Source organism: Misgurnus anguillicaudatus, chromosome 3 (genome assembly GCF_027580225.2).
Source record: "Misgurnus anguillicaudatus chromosome 3, ASM2758022v2, whole genome shotgun sequence".
NCBI classification, from domain to species: Eukaryota; Metazoa; Chordata; class Actinopteri; order Cypriniformes; family Cobitidae; genus Misgurnus; species Misgurnus anguillicaudatus.
This window is the reverse complement of record NC_073339.2, coordinates 21693832-21707529: the sequence shown is the minus strand read 5'-3', so window position 1 is coordinate 21707529 and position 13698 is coordinate 21693832. Positions and strand designations below refer to the sequence as shown.

The 13698-nt window shown below is 35.9% G+C and overlaps 1 long non-coding RNA gene across 1 annotated transcript; it reads right to left on the bottom strand.

Annotated features, from left to right (window-relative positions):
* Positions 1-204: 204 nt before the first annotated feature.
* On the bottom strand, positions 205-2596 carry LOC129443776 (uncharacterized). The gene is made up of 3 exons (XR_008644216.2): positions 2429-2596; positions 1701-1836; positions 205-1030 (listed from the first exon to the last, which is right to left on the bottom strand). It is a non-coding gene; the product is annotated as an uncharacterized lncRNA (long non-coding RNA).
* Between the last annotated feature and the right edge of the window lie 11102 nt (positions 2597-13698).

The window sequence follows — 13698 nt, the reverse complement described above, 5'->3', positions numbered from 1 at the left end:
TTTTGTGTCAGCACAGGAAACATCTTTATGTGCTAAAAGTGCTGGTATAAGTTTTGGTTTTGTACATCCTGTATACAGCCTCAACATTTTGCAGATATATACTTGCATATATTAATTTTGTCAGAAATAATTTAAATAGATTACATTTCACCTTTATTATTAATGTTTTATTTATAATATATGAGCATTAAATAATAATCCTCTTGAACTTGAACAAAATACAGCATTTGGCTTTTAGATAATGTAGAGTGCATGCACTGGTGTATTCACATAAACTAATCTAGGTGCAGTAACATAAATATTCCAAAACACAAACAATCAGATATATGGTTTTTCACATCCAGCCTATACAGTTCACACTACTTTGAACCAAAAACAAAATCCAAACAAAATAAAAGTAATATGACAATAACAGAAAAAAAATTCAACTTAAAGGTAAAAGATCTCAACAGTAATTGGAGTAAAGTAAAACAGCATAGGACTTGATCTACGAATGTCCTACAGGTTGGCCTCAATGTTAGCATAGATACTGATTAAGAAGTAGAAAACTGGCTGAAATGTTGCTATGGTAGACTATAAAAACATTTGCTGTAGTAATGCAGCTGTTTGTCAGTAACTTACTGTAGATTTAAAATTATGTTATTAACTGGCAACAGTTTGTTCAAAGTTAAATGAACATTAAACATTAACAATTCTTTGTCTTCACAGAATAAATCTATAAAATAAGCACATTCCCGGAAATTTTCATCAACCTTTTTCAGTTTTTTCCTTTAGATTTTGGTTGCCAGAATGCTTTTAATAAGGGTGTTATTTTAGTTTTATTCTGTAAAGATAAAGACGTTAATGTTAATGTTTAATGTTCATTTAACTTTGAACAAATTGTAGTAAGTAACATAAATTTAAATCTACAGTAAGTTACTGGCAAACAGCTGCCAGAAATACTGTAATTCCTACAAAAAAATGTACAGTGTATGAGGATCATCAGCTTTGAGTACAAGATGTGAAAATCAGAAGCCGTCGTTATAACGCCCTATTAAGAAAAATGAAACAGGATTTAGAAAAGAACATGCATTAAACATGCAGTATTAAGTTATATATTTTTCAACCATTTCACAAAGCTGTTGTGATACATCTATATTTTATCATTTATATACTAATTTTTTATTAGGCCATGCTTTAAAAGTAAAAGGTGTTGCAACCCTTTTCCACTACAAAGAAAATGTTGTGCATGAGAAAGGTTTTGTGGATGTTGATGCAACCATACAGCCTAAAAACATAGTGATCATAACTTTACATATAATAAAAATTGCATTTTGTTTTGTATTAAGATCTTCCAGTATACGTTATGTCAACAGATTTTTCACCTATATTATGGAATCAGAATGTAAACTTTTGAAATGGGTTATTTTTGTAAATTCTGTTTTTATTATGTGTTGTGGGCTATATGTAAACTATGAAATCGTTTATTTAAAGCCGTATATAAAATAAAAACGACGCTTTCTATGATTCTATTGTTATTATTATTACATTCTGCAAGTGGTATGTAAACTTATGACCCCAACTATCCGCACACTACAAAAAATATCAGCAGAAGTATACATATCTAACGTTGTATTAAAAAATATTTTTTATGTATGAAGATTGTCATGTAATTCATGTGTAATTGAGTAATATATTTAGTAAAAAACAAAGCCACACACCTGATGGTAATGATTATTAAGGTTACGCCTGTTAGTATGATGGTCAGTCCTACAGTCCAGCGGCAGATATAAACATAATTCCAAAACCCCAACTCCACATTCTGAGAATCTGTATACTCTAGAGTAGAATTCAATCCTGTGGACAAAAAAGCAGAACAAATCCTTAAATCTAAGAACTATTGTATAATTTTCCTTCACAAAAGGTTGAAGGAAAATGATTAAAGGTGGTTAAAAAAGAGAGTGTTCTTTAATCATTGTTTAAGCAGAGACATTAATATAATACTTTTTTTTCACATAACCAAGAATTTTAGTTCTTTAAATTTTTCTAAATATTTTGTAATAAATATAGTAAATCTAAATTTATACCATTCTACTCAGGCCATGGTTACATTTATGCGTTTATGTTTTAAAACATATATTGCCATAATTACGCCTTTCATCTAAACTACCCCAGTGTTTTTGACCTTCATAAACAGAGTCGTTGGTAAACACTGTTTAGTTTGAGAACTCCAGGGTTGCGTAGACAAACGTAGACTTGTATAACTTAAACTTGCTGGCTTTAATGATGTGACAATGATGTTGAATGTTGAAATGGAGGTTTTGCCCAAAATAATAAACATAGTGTTACCAACTATAAACGCTTTATCAGATTGTCGGTTTTATATTTATGTTGTAGTGTGTTCTTATGAAAATGACAACATTGTGTGAAAAATAAAGTTATAACTCACCTTGTGTATCAACAGACAAGGAGAAAAACAACAAGTGGACCAAAGTTGAAATTATGCAGAAGAAAAGAGAACTCATTGTCAGCAGCTTTAAACGGTATACCATATAACTAAGATTGAGCTACACAGGACTTAATATTAACACCCGCCTACCAAATGCAAGCAGAACACAGCTGTGGTGTTTAACTCTGTCGCTCAGTGTCAGCCTGTGGGTTTTGGGCCCTATTTTCAAGATTATAAAATGTCCCCACTGATTAATAGCTAATTTAATGACTGCAAACATGCATGCCTATTGTTAACTCTTATCTGTTACGCAACTTGTTACATGTTGCTATGTGTTTGTAAATATATTATCCTATTTTTGATTGTTTCTTTATCAGCGCCATTAAAACATGCGCAATAAATTTTATAATGGACAAAACACCCAACAGGAGGTGTTTCCACTGTTATTAAGGTTCTTTAATGTGAAAAAAAAGGTTCTTCAGATTATAAAAATGTACGAAAGAAAATGGTTCTTTAAAGAACCTTTGACTAAGTGGTTCTTCGAGGAACTTTTGACAAAATGGTTCTTTGAGGAACCAAAAAAGGTTTTTATATGGCATCGCTGTGTGAAGAACCTTTTAAGCACCTTTATTTTTAAGAGTGTAAAGCAGTATACTACCACCTTAAAGAGATAGTTGGATAGTTCACCCAGAAATGAAATCATCAACACTATCATGTTGTTACAAACCTGTATAAATTTCTTTATTCTGGTGAACATGTTCATGAGCCCCATTCACTTCCATAGTATTCTTTTTCCTATTATGGAATTGAATGGGGCCCGGGAACGGTTTGTTTGCAAACATTCCTCAAAATATCTTTATTCATGTTCATCAGAACAAAGAAATTTATTCAGGTTCGTAACACCATGAGAGTGAAAAAAATATGACAGAATTTTCATTTTTGGGTGAACTATCCCTTTGTACCCAATAAGTCCTTTGATGGTGAGCACACAGTTGACGGTACCTATTGGCTTTAATAATATTCAGTGGGTAGGCTACCGTTAACTGTGTGGTCACCATTATTTATCAAAATATCTTCTTTTGTATTAAACAAAAGAAAGAAACTCATGGAGGTTTAAAACAATATGAGGGTGAGTAGCTGACAAAAAATTTATTTTGGGGTGAATTATCCATTTAAGCAGATCAATTTAAACAACCTGAAAAGTGTATGTCTTAATATACACATGTCTGTAGACAAGTAAAACAAATGTGATTGCTAGAAAGAAAAATAAAACACTAATGGGTGGAATGCTACATAAAAGGAGTCAAATTTGGCAGCACTTGTCATCACAAAGTAAAAAAAATCATCCTACCAATATCCGACTGTTATAATGAGATGTGGCCACAAGAGGGAGTGGATTAGTGCTTTATGTCTGTCAAATGAAAAAACATGAACATTTTTGTCATTTGTCAGTAAAACAGTTTGATTGAAATTATCATAAACTTCCAAAATATAAAAATCATGATAATTATGATGTTGTGTTTTTGTTTACACAATGCCAAGCATTGTGCAGAAGAATGCTATGTACAGTGTAAAAAGTCTTAACCTTGTTGCTTGAAAGACCCACCAAAGTTAAACTGTTCTTTAAAGCTGGACTATGCAGTTTTTTCAAAATTATAATAAATAAATTAATTAAAAATAAAGTATGGAGTCATTCAAAGGAAATTCTTCTTTTTTGTTCCTCGAGAGGTTTCTTTGAGGCAACCTTTACTGATTATGAAGTCTCCAGCCAATGACCACACACAGGTGAAGCCAGCACCACATAAAGCAGCTAATGGATGATGCTGCACCAATCAAAGCAAATATGCCTGGTAAAACATCAAGCAGACAAAGAAATGGGTGAAACTGAACATAGACATTTACTTGACGTGTTTGGTAGCTTGCAATGTATGTACAGGCAGTTTATGTACACACTAAGACCACTATTATTTAGTACACACTACCACGCATTAGGGTGCACTGTGATCCATGTCACTGGCACATAAGGGTTGTATTCAAGTACAATTAGTCAATAGGACCCAAGTTTGAATGTGATCCGCCATCGTTTTGCACATTGGGGTTCTGCACATCAACATTCATTGATCTTTCGTGCACTTCGAGGATAAGTGTATAAAGTCTGATAACAGAGCAGTATTTCTGATTGGTACGAGGCCTGTATTAAGCAGATTTGAAGCAAAAGTATTTAATAAACGTATAATACATGCTGACAGCATCCGGTCAACATCATTATCTTATTTTTGACGGAGGTGGCATTTAGCGTTTTTTGCATCTCAGCTCCTAATATAAGAACACATTTTATCTGTTTACGACAAACACATGCAGACAAATCTTTACTTGTTTTTTAGGAATTATAAGTTGTCAAACTTTATCTTTATTAATTGATAACTGTTCCTTCTAAGTTAAGCACATACTCAAAAGAGTTTTAAAGGTCATTGTGGTACACAACAGGGGCGGATTGGCCATCCGGTGGCCTGGTCTGCAGTGCAGTCAGCTTAGGTTGACATGTGATAGGCAATCTGACCAGGCTTGTGCACAATTCAGAATTTCAGAATTGGCCTCCATTCAATTCATGAATTGGAATTTGAATTGAATTGACTCCCGCCCTAAAGGAAGTTGAATTGGAATGACAGGAAGCGGAATTAAATTCATGGCAATTCAAAGAAATTCCACAGTCACACAACAGAAAGAATCTCACATACATTCAGTGTTAGGAAAATTACTTTGGAAAATTGATTGGCAACCATTTTAAATACTTGGTAAAATTAAAGCATTCTGGGAAATGAAGGCATGTTACATCGTGTTCCATAAAATTACAATTGCAAAAAAAATCAAACTTAATTATTTGTTATGTGACTAGAGTTTTTAAAATTAATTGTTGGGGGGGTGACATTTCCTGTAAATGTAATCTGTAAAAACAAAAATATATTTAAAGAATATGTAATTCATATACTGAAAGCTTAATTTTTAACACTTCACTTACTGTATAATATGTATAAGAATTACTTTGAATTTCTATTGAATTGCAATTCTGCTTCCGTTAATTCAAATTCGAATTGTAATTCTAGATCCTGTTTTTGACATAAATTCAAATTCAATTCAAATTTAAGAATTGAATTGGAATTTAGGAGTCATTCTCAATTCAATTCTGAATTCTGCACAATCCTGAATCTGACATGTACATGTAAACATCATTATGCATAGAATATACATTCTATGTACAAAAATATATAATTTATCATTATAAAAACTTTTATTCCAACTGCCTTTCTTGAGGAGTGTACTTACACGAAAATCATCACTGCCTGTTTTGCTATATCTAATATTTTTCAACTCTCCAAGAAATTATTAATAATTAAGTGTATCATTTCTAATCTAGATGTTTAATGCTTTTCTGAACAGAAAAATAAAATGTAAGTATGTAAAAGTTAAAGAATCTGGTGTTAAAAGACCTACATTAATTGGCCATAAATCGGAAAGTCTGCTGTGGTTTCTACCTTGGTTTTATGTGTCAGCATACAGGAAACATCCTTATGTGCTAAAAGTGCAAGTGAATTTTGATGTTTGTACATCTTATATTAACTTATAATAAGTTATATTATTGCACAATAATTTGCATAAACATATTTCATATTAATTATGTATGTACTTTAATAAGAATAAAACTGTCATCCTTTGAACTTGCAAAATACAACATTTGGCTTTTAGATAATGTAGAGTGCTTGCCCTGGTGTATTCACACAAACTAATCTAGGTGCAGAAACATAAATATTTCCAAACACAAACAATCATATAAATGGTGTTCCCTTTCAGTCGGTCACTACGACGTCACGTCGTGACCGACGAATTGGGAACCGCTTCGCGGGTGACCTATCTGCTTCGAGAAACCTTTAAAACGCCAATGAACTTGGCATGCAGATAATTGCATCTGCCGGCGCTGCCCTGCCGCACAGGTATTTAATGAGCAGGTGCAGTTATCAAATCAGCTTTTTAGCTTCGAAAGCTGGCAGTGACACTGCTCACGAGAAGCTGCTCTCTATCTTGAAAGGAATAGATCTCTGCGTGTCAGTTGGTTGGGCGAAGGCACCACAGCGGGGCTCGCGAGTGTTTCCACCTCTTTCTTTTTGATCTAAGTGATCTCTTTCACACTTTTTGTTGAGTGTGTGCGTTCTCCTCCCTGTGTGCTTCATCAACTACACAGCTAAAAGTGTGATTTCCCCTAAAAGAGCTGCAGTTGAACTAGCATCTTTTTAAAGACAGCCGTTCACTGCTCACGGGCGTTAAAGCGTCTTTTTAAAGATGTCTTTTCGTCTGTGTTCGACTCCTGGATGCGGAAGCCCCCCTCCCGTACCGTCCCGCCTAGATGATTGGTACTTTGGGGCTGCACGGGCTTCACAGTCTTCCCCACCGGTACCTTTCTTTCCCGAGGTGCATGATGAGCTGACTCGGACGTGGAAAACCCTGTTTTCATCCCGGAACCGTCCGCATCAGCCATCACCCCTCACCTCCCTCGATGGCGGGGCCGCTACGGATCTGCCACTACGTGCGACCAAGACCGGTCATGCTATGTCCACCTTAGTGGTCCAGGAGCGCCACCTCTGGCTGTGTCTTGCGGACATGCGGGATGCCGATAAAACCCGGCTTTTAAATGCCCCGGTGTCCCAGGCCGGCCTGTTCGGCGGCAGTCGGGTGTGACAAATCGGCTCATAACCCTACGTCCTCCCTCTCCTCTCTCGCCAGAGGATGTGTCGAGCGCACCCGAGACATCTTCATCAGAGTCTTCCCCGCGCAGCCATCCGTCAGCAGAGTCAGGTGAGTGCTCATTCACACAATACACATGTCAACGCAGCCCAAGAGAGCGCGTCATCGAGCAACGCTGTTCCGTACTACGATTGTGCCGTTAATTCCCCTCGCCCGGTATCTGGAAACTTGGCAGCAACTTCCCAGTCTGTCACACTGGCTTTTACGCACGATCCGTCTCGGCTATGCGATACAATTCGCCCGACGGCCTCCCACATTTACGAGCATTCGTTTCACTATAGTGAAACCCGCCGATGTGCACATACTACGTGCGGAGATTGCTGTCTTATTGGCGAACAGGCCCGGCTGCAGGATGAAATGACTGAGGGGGCATGTGAAATTGTTGAGGGGGCTTTATATCATCAATGATTTACTGAGATCTCGTTTTGGAAAGACATATTTTTAATGCAGCGGCCCATAAAACACTCCATGCAATTTAGGGCTGTCAACGAATATTCTAAATTCGAATATATATTCGAATAGTTAAAAAAAAAAGAATTTCGAATATGAAAATTAATATTCATATAAATTATTCTTTTTTTAAAGCCCGCGGTAGTAGATGCGTGGCTGTCTGCTTTGTGAGTGGGCGCACTAGTGCGCCTGGTTCAGGGACAGGTCACAGTAGTCACAGTAGTCTGTCACTGTTAAAAGTTGACGCGTCTTGCATGGAAGATGGAAGCGATTTTAACCCCCAAAAATCTAAAAAGCTATGTCTGGAAGTAATTTGGATTTTGGTCGGTAGGAGGTAAAATTTTTGAGCCGCGAGATAAAGTTGTTAGCATACCATTCGACCACTAGCAACATGATGTCACATCTAGAAAATGTGCACCCAAATGAGCATGGCATCTTGTACACACTGCATATTAATTTGTTTGTCACTTCAGCTTTTAATGCTTAATCCTGTTCTGTACACACACTCTTAAGCGCTAAAATGGTATGTGAGTACAAAAAAGACGCGCAGCCTCACAAATGCGTACAATACACAACGACACGATGGAGGTTTATTGCAAAACATAATGCTGTTAAATTGTTTTCATCAAAGCTGTGAGTGATAAGCACGTGAGACGGCAGAACATTGCTATGGTTATCTCCGTGTCATCACATTTTCACATTTAAATGCGTTTGTCACTCCTGAAAGTTTGCAGTGTGTACGAGACCACAATGTGTGGAACTCCAGCTAAACAGTCACGTCTTAACACTTACTTTGCATCGCCCGCCACAAGCTATTTGTCTGCAACACGACAAGAGGACATAACGGAGAAATTAATTTCGTTCATTTGTAAGGACATGAGACCGATCAGTGTCGTGGATGGAGCAGGCTTCAGGGAGTTTTGTCAAGCAATGTAACCGAGGTACCATATCACTTTGATGTCTCTTGATTTACTTGTGTATGTAATATACGTTGTCAAATATGTTTAAACTTAAATAGACTACCTATAGAAGTAGTTATGTCTCTTTATATTAATTTGTCCTGTTATTGACGTAATGCGTAGTTAAACGTCGTTAACGTCGTTGAAAAAATGGGCAACCAGATATTCAAATAGTTCGAATATTCATGGGTTTTTTCGGGAGAATATTCAAACGTCATTTTTTAGCAATTTTTACAGCCCTAATGCAATTGCACAGCACAGGTAACCAGAAACTCCATCACTCTTATAGCCGCATTGATTTTTTTTTAGTTGAAAAGAGTCTTATGCCCTTTATTTCATCTAGTATGTACCATAGCGTTGTCATCTCTGACCACGCCCCCTCCTCTTTTGTGCTGAAATCACCAACTCAACATTCATCTTTTAAACCGTGGAGATTAAATTCGCTACTTCTGGCAGATGAAGGATTCATCACTTATTTAACCAATGAGATTCATATTTACCTGGAGTTAAATGACAAACCTGATATATCTAGGAGAATATTGTGGGAAGCATTAAAAGCATACTTGCGGGGCAAAATTATATCCTTCTCTTCCTATACCAAGAAACAAGAACTCTTAAAGCTTAAGGATATATCAGAAGCCTTAAACAGACTTGATGAACAATATGCCATTTCTCCTAGCCCCCCCCCCCCCCCCCTTGTATAAAGAAAGATTAAACCTACAATCAAAATATAATTTGTTGTCTACTAAAGAAGAAGAAAAGAGGTTATTAAAAACTCGCCATTCATTTTACGAATTTGGGGACAAAGCCAGTAAATTATTAGCTTTTCAATCTCGCCAATCAATTAATTCAAAAACAATTACCTGTATTAAGACCCCCTCTGGGTCCATGGCATATACTCTAAAGGATATTAATGATAGCTTTGTCCATTTTTACTCCAACCTATATACTTCAGAGTACCCTAATGATTCTGCAACTTTAGAGTCCTTCTTTAATAAAATAAGCTTACCCACTATTAATTCAGAAGCTCACTCTGAATTGGGCAGACCCATAGATGCAGCTGAAATCACAGAAGCTATTGCGGCAATGCAGAGTAATAAAGCTCCGGGGCCCGATGGCTTCCCGAGTTTTTTAAGAAGTTTGCAGCTTTACTGGGCCCACTTCTTATGGCAGTTTATAGCGAATCTTTTAATAAAGGTACTCTCCCCTTAACGCTTATGCAAGCTTCAATTTCCCTTATCCCAAAAGAAGGCAAAGATCCCACTTTATGCGAATCATACAGACCAATTTCGCTTTTGAATGCAGATTTCAAAATTCTATCGAAAATCCTCGCGCTACGGATAGAATCCATTCTTCCTACTATAATCTCAAATGATCAAACAGGATTTATCCGAGGGCGTAACCCCTTTAATAATTTATGATGCTTATATAATGTAATTTACACAAACTCTCCCCCAGGTAACCATGAAGCAGTGATCTCTCTTCACACCGAAAAGGCGTTCGATAGATTGGAGTGGAAATACCTTTTTGCTACACTCAAACAGTTTGGTTTCCCTCCAGACCTTGTCTCATGGGTTAAACTGTTATATACCTCCCCAGTTGCCTCAGTGTGCACAAACAATGTACACTCAGGGTATTTCTCCTTACAACGGGGCACCATGCAAGGATGCCCTCTTTCTCCCTTGTTATTCGCTATATCAATTGAACCCCTGGCTGCTGCGCTCCGTCAGTCTACTAATTTCAAAGGAATTACACGCTATGGTATAGAACATAAAATTTCTTTATATGCAGACGATGTCATATGTAACAAACCCAACTGCCTCAATACCTGAAATTATTTCACTCCTAAAAGAGTTTGGCAATTTCTCTGTTTATAAGCTTAACATGAGTAAAAGTGAATATTTCCCAATTACTCCGATCTCCCCTAAAGACTCCTCCTCTATTCCATTTAGAATAGTACATGAAGGCTTTAAATACTTGGGTGTTCAAGTAACAAGATCATTTTATAATTTGTTTAAGGCAAATTTTTGCCCACTTTTGGATAAATGTAAAAAAGATCTTGTTAGATGGTCTTCTCTTCCTTTGTCTTTAGCAGGTCGTACCAACCTAATCAAAATGTCTGTCCTTCCTCGGTTTCTTTATTTATTTTCAAATATCCCTATTTTTATTAGGAAAGCTTTTTTTACTAAATTGGATAGCTTAATTGCATCCTTCCTGTGGGAGAATAAGACTCCGCGCGGAAGACTTTTTTACTGAGATTAAAATCCCAAGGAGGGATGGCACTATAATTTCTTATTTTATTATTGGGCAAGTAACTTTCAGAAAATCATTTATTGGCTATCTGATGTAGATTCTCAGAACACCCCTTTGTGGGTGCGAGGGGAACAATCTTGTACTAATTTTAAACTTAGCTCAATAGTATGCTCTTCCCTCCCCCTATTGGTAAAAAATTATATATCCTCTCCTAATCCTGTACTGGCTCACACTCTAAAAAATTTTTTAGATTCAACTGCAGACATTAGGAGTTTCATCAAAAAGCTTCTATTTGTCTCCATTGTATCCAACTGTCTATACCACCTTCCATCTCCTATATGAAACTCATTGCTTAATCTGAGTCCCCATGGTAGAAGGGACTCATTTCAAGCATATACTCTATTATAACATCTATATTTGGATAATACTTTTTTGTTTTACCAACTCCAAACTAGCCAAGATTTACCCTGATGTTAGCCCTGCCTGCAGCAGATGCTTGCAGTCTCCGGCCACATCTGCCCACATGTTCTGGTTGTGTCCTGTTTTAAATGAATTCTGGAAGGGAATTTTTGATTCATATAATCATATATATAGTATTCAGATTGATCCGGATCCTTTAATGGCCATTTTTGGAGTTATACCTGAGGGTATTAAACTCAGCAATGACATTTGCTCTGTCATAGCCTTCACCACATTGGAAAAGGAAAGACCCTCCTACACATAGTAACTGGATAAAAGAAGTAATGTCATACATTCAATTGGAAAAGATTAAATACGCTGTTCAGGGTTCAACCACAAGTTTCATAACATATGGTCCCCCTAAGATATTTTGAAGAGCTCCCCAGCCTCTAAAGTAGTAACTACCTATCTTAACACTTTCTTCTTTATGCTCCATCTTTCCATACTTGTACACAATTATTTATTTATTTTATTAACTGCCATTAAGCTCACTATCTATGTTATGCATCTATCCATTAATATGAATATAATGCCTTGACACTCCTCTTCTCACAAAGCAGTTACCATTTAAATAACTTCAATATGTATTCTGGACCTATACTCTCAATGTGTGTATATGTTTCTTATGAAGGGTTGTTTTCTTTTTTTTTTAAGTCGTGTGTAAGCGGGGGAAGGGAAGGGTAGGATGTGTTGTTGTTAATGTAATGTAATTGTACCTGTAAAACTTAATAAAAAGTATTTACAAGAAAAAGACCTAGGCTGAAATGTTGTTACTGAATAAGGATCATCAGCTTTTTGGAGCCATTGTTATAACGCCCTATTTTGATAAATTAAACAGGATTCAGAAAAGATTAAACATGCAATATTTAGTTATAAATTTGTCATTAGCTTTACAAAGCTAAAGAGAAAAAACTTTATTTTATACTTTTTTATACTAATTTTATAAGGCCATGCTTAAAAGGTAAAAAGTGTAAAGCTTATATCTTACACTCTTAAAAATAAAGGTGCTAAAGGGTTCTTTTGAATAAACAACAACAAAAAAACTTTTGGTTAAAAGTTTCTAAGCATTAATTTCTTTCATTTTTAGTGTAAAACACTTTTTCCACTGCAAATAACATTTTGTGCAAGAATTAGGTTCTGCGGATAAGGGATAATGTAGGCAGCTGTTTTCTTTTGCAGAAATAATCCCCATGTGATTAGGACCTGACATGAACTGTAGAGTCTTGTATCATACCAAATGGGCTTATTTTACAATAACAACCGTCTGTCTTTACATTATCCCACTTATTACACGGCTATTTACCTCATAATAAGGTAACATTAATTCAACATCCGAAATCTCAAAAATGCTGCTTTCGGAGGCAACATTAGAAGGCATAAAGGCATCAAGGTTGTTTGTTTGCCTGTCTCCCGAGATACCTGCATTGTCCTGTCCCACAATTCTATGTGTGGGCCTGCAAACTTTTCTGTGTGGTTGCCATCAATTATAAAAATATCTTTTTTTGTGTTCAACAAAATAAAGAAACTCATACAGGTTTAGAACAACATGAGGGTGGGTAAATAATGACAGATTTTTTTGTGTGAACTATCCCTTTAAGCAGTTCCATTTAAACAACCTGAAAAATTATACTATAAAAAAATGTCAATTTAACCTACTATGCCTTTTGACTGCAAATGTGCAACAAATATGACTGCAAGAAAGAAAAATAAAACACTATAGGTGAAATCCTACACACAAGGAATCAAATTTGGCAGCACTTGGCATCACAAAGTTTAAAAAACTTTCCTATGTCTGACTGTCACAATTAGATGTGACCACAAGAGGGAGTGGAATAGTGCTTTATGTGTCTGTCAGATGAAAAGTCTGTCATTTGTCAATACAATAAAACTTTGATTGGAATTATCCTAAACTTTCAAAAGATAAAAATGAATATTGTGGTTTTGTGTTTTTGTTTACAGAATGCCAAACATTTATAAATGCAATGTACAGTGTAAAAAGTGTTAACCCTGTTACCTGAAAGATCCACTAAAGTAAGAGTTCTTTAAAGATGGACAATGCCGTATTTTCAAATAATTAAAAAAATTAATTATGGAGTCATCCAAAAGAAAATCCTCTTTTTTGTGCTCGGTACGTTTTTTGGGAGGCAACCCTTTTTGGTTGTAAAATCGCACCAAACAAATCCAAAAATATAAAAGGTCAAGCTAACAAAGCTCGTTGTAAAATGTCAAGTTGACATGTGCTCGGTAGTAGCTTGCAATGTATATACAGGCAGTTTATGTACACACTTAGGAGTAGCATACAACACTACTGTCTTAAAACAACCCTCATAAGTAACATCTACAAACATACTA